General features: G+C 43.3%; 1 pseudogene; it reads left to right on the top strand.

Moving 5' to 3' along the window:
• The first annotated feature begins 434 nt into the window (after nt 1–434).
• LOC113887571 lies at nt 435–800 on the top strand (annotated as a pseudogene).
• The last annotated feature ends 3,273 nt before the right edge of the window (nt 801–4,073 follow it).

Genomic DNA, 4,073 nt, shown 5'->3' with positions numbered 1-4,073 from the left:
GGGGAGATGTTTATCTTTGTTGGAAAAAAACACCTTAATTTAAACTTTATTAAACTTTCAAGTAACAAAAGCCTACAGGGTACTCACTCTAAGACACTAAAGATAATCTAAATTAAAGTAATTTACTTTATTTTGAGGAAAAAGTGTACTTGACTGTGTTTCCAGAGACAAAGCAGGATCAGAATAAGCCTCAAAAAGCCAAAAGAATGTAAGGGTTAGTGGATATGATGGGTCTTAGCATAATTCCTCTAGTTTCTGCTTGGAAGAAACTTTAACAAAGAAAAAAACAACAAACTGTACTTTGGCTGGGTAAAATCATGTGAATATCTCAATAAATTTCACACCTATCCTCAGTGTGCATAAGATCACCAATTTTGAAGATTTCTAGGTTCACTAAGGAAAGATTACACTCTTTCCAACCCAGGCCCGGCAGAATGGCTCCCACAAAGAAGGGCAGCAAGAAGGGCCTGTCTGCCATTGACAAGGTGGTAAACAGAGAATAAACTATCAACGTTCACAAACGCATCCATGGAGTGAGTTCAAGAAGCGTGCCCCTTAGGCACTCAAAGAAATCCAGAAATTTGTCATCAAGAAGATGGGAGCCCCAGGTGTACACCAGGCTCAGTAAAGCCATCTGGGCCAAAAGAATAAGGAATGTCCCATACCATATCCATGTGCAGTTGTCCAGAAAACCTAAAGAAGGTGAAGATTCACCAAACAAGCTCTACACATTGGTTACCTATGTACCTGTTGCCACTTTCAAAAATCTATAGACAGTTAATGTGGATGAGAACTGCTGATTCTCCAATAAAGTTATAGACCCTCCAAAAAAAAAAAAAGTTTACACTATTCATGAAATGATTCATCCACTCATTCAACAAATATTTGTTAAGCACCTGTTATATACCAGACACTAGATCCTGAAAATATAGCAGTGAACAGGATAAAGAGGTTACAATCTGAGAAGGGTCCTGCCCATTGTAATGCTCTAGCCCTTCACTTCAAGTGGAGGCATGTGACTTAGGCTTAACCAATCATAATACTCTATTCCCCTCACCATGTGATGGTCCAAGCTGGGCCAGTGAGAATCTGTCCCTGAGATTATTGTACACAGAACCAGGAGGCAGCAGTTATATTTCTTCTCCGGGATTGCTGTCTGGGCTAACAGAAGCTAGATTGTCTACAACCCTGTCTCGTGCAACTTAGCATGAAGAAGCCCTGTGAGAAGGGAGTGGATTGGGACCAATTGCTGAGACAGAGATCTGATGATATAACTTGAATTCCTGTATCCAGAATTCATTCCACGTCTGTCCTTCCCAGATGTGTGCACTGATAGATTCCCTTCCTTACTTAACTCGGTTTTAGTCAAGTTTCTGTCACACACCCAAGAGAGCTCCGACTCAGACTTACAGACTTATTGAATGAACAAGCAACAGGAACCTCTGAGTTCTTCTAGTACAGGGGCTCTCAAGTGTGATTCCTATACCAGCAGCCTTGGCCTCACCTGGGAACTTGTTAGAGACACCAACCCTGGAATCCTATCCTAAACTTGCTGAATCAGTAAGTCTGGAGAAAGCACCCAGCCATCAGTTTTAACAAGCCCTCTGGATGATGTCAATCCACACTAAAGTTTGAGAAACTGTTTTAATATAGCTCTTTCCATGTATGTGGAACTAGAAACCCAGAAAAGTTTGGTGACTTGCTAAAGTTCACAAAACTAGTTAGAAGGTGCTTTAGGTCCTCTCAGTAATTTGGGGGCTGTGGGCTTTGAGAAAGGAGGGCCACTTGGAGTTTTGAGGGAAGTAACACATGGATTGGCAAATAGAAGGGGAAAAAATATTTTGGGTCAAATAATACAGTATGGTTGGAAACACTTGCTGTGTGTTTCCACAGGAGTTTAGAGAATATTTTATTCATCTTGGCTCCCCAGCTGAGCCAACAACAATGTGTTAAAGCTCCATAGCCAGTGGCAGGGATCCAGGAGAGTCCTTTTTATGTGCCAGCAAAGAGGAATTTCTTAGAAAAGCTACAGAAATTACACTACTATCACATTTCGCTTGGTGGAGTGAAGGAATAAAGAGGATGAAACAAAAAGCAGGGGATTTCAGTTATTCCTAACAGTCCCACCTCTCTGCTTGGGAGAAAGGGATTTTATTGTTGTTCTTGCCAGGGCAGAAGTTCCCCGGAGGGAAACTGGGCACCTAACCTGGTGACTTGGAGAATAACTTGCGTTTTTTGAACTTTTATTTTCAGGTGGAAGAAGAGAGCAGCAGTGTTCCAGAGTGTCCCTGGAAACTCTATTTAGGAGCCTGTTTTCCAATGATTTGCCCAGCCTGCCCTGGGGACGTGGTCCATCCAGAGGCAAACCGAAGAGAAGAAAAGCCCTGGCACCAACATTTATGAAGCTTTCATTAGTTTGCCCTTCTCCTCCTCTTGAGTGTACAGATAGGAGGGAGCAGAGCAAAGGGTCAAGGGAAGTTTCCAGCACTACAGGTTTTACAGAGTATAAGTTTTTAAGAGGCCATGTACACTTTTCCTTTAGTGTATCTACTCAGGTAAGGCCAATGCCCTCCAGGAAGTTACCTGATAGAAAAACAAAAGCATCACCTTCTCTTATATGAATATATGATTCACACAGTCATTCACTCATCAAATACTTATTAACTATCAACTAAGTGGCAGGGACATTGGAAAAGGAAATGGCAACCCACTCCAGTGTTCTTGCCTGGAGAATCCCAGGGACAGGGGAGCCTGGTGGGCTGCCGTCTATGGGATCACACAGAGTCGGACACGACTGAAGCGACTTAGCAGCAGCAGCAGCAGCAGGTGGCAGGGACAGGTCTAGCTAGGCACTGGGGACACAGCAGTAACAAAAATAGTGAAAACAACAACAAAAACAACTTTGCCCTTATGGGATGTATGAAACTTAGTTTCTATTGTTTGGGGGAGATAGATAGTAAACAAAACAAGCAAGTAACATAAGTTGGAAGGAGTGCTGTGGGCTGGTCTGAGGAGCCAGTGGGACCAGTCACAACAGAAGTACATGGGCGTCTGTCAGAACACTACTGCAGCATGTAGCTATGAGGGAGTGAAGGCCTGAACCAGGGAAAAGAGGGCATAGTGCTTGTGCCTTCAGAGTGGGGTTTAAGAACCAAGAGCAGCCTCTCAGGTCTCACTCCACACATACTGAAACAGAATCTTCATTTTAGGAAGATGTGTAAGTGAGGCACATTAAAGTTTGAGGAGCATTGGTTTGGCAGACACCAGCTGATTGTCTACCTTCAACCCATTCCTCTCTTCTAGTCTTTTTCAGGCATTCATGCTTCCCCCAAGCAGCTCATATGACTCAGGGTACATTGATCCCATCCCCAGCTGCAGAGTCAGTCTGATGAGTCTATCCAGTGGTGCTCTTAAGTGTGGTTCTCAGGCTAACAATATCAGCATCACTTGGGAGCTTGTTAGAAATGTACAATCAGAAAAGGAAATTCTCAAGACCCCTGCCCTCCACCTCCCCAAGACTACTGAATCAGAAACTCAGGGGTTGGGAGCCGTGCAGTTTGTATTTTAATAAGCCTGTCTGCTGATTGTGATGCAGGCTTATGTCTGAGAACTACCTGTCCTCACTAGTCATGTTAATCATTTTCCTTGATAGTTACTGGGTCCTGAATCCAGGCTTAAGCCAATCAGTGTCTGGTATTCCCCTGGTAGCTGAACTTGTCCAGTCATGTGACTGAATTTGGCCCAAATCAGACTGAAGAGAAGGCTATTGAAGCCATAGTTGAAGGAAGATTTTTCCTTCCCTAACCTTGCTTCCAGGACCCTGCTCCTTCCCTTATTCCTTTGGATACACAAGTGAGGTTGCCTTCTTTGCAGGTGATTGCCAACACACAACCATGAGGGAAACTAGGCTGAGGACAGAACTGAAACGGTAATAGTGAAAAGGAGCCAGAACCCTCGCACTGTGCCTATTCCCAGAAATAACACATTTTCTTATGATTTAAGCTAGTTGGATTTGTGGTTTCTTGTACTTATAGCCAAAAATGTCATAACTACAAAGAAGTTATGAGACCAAG

The sequence above is a fragment of the Bos indicus x Bos taurus genome, chromosome X (genome assembly GCF_003369695.1).
Source record: "Bos indicus x Bos taurus breed Angus x Brahman F1 hybrid chromosome X, Bos_hybrid_MaternalHap_v2.0, whole genome shotgun sequence".
NCBI classification, from domain to species: domain Eukaryota; kingdom Metazoa; phylum Chordata; class Mammalia; order Artiodactyla; family Bovidae; genus Bos; species Bos indicus x Bos taurus.
Note: the sequence above shows the minus strand (reverse complement) of the source record. Positions and strands in the feature narration are given on the sequence as shown.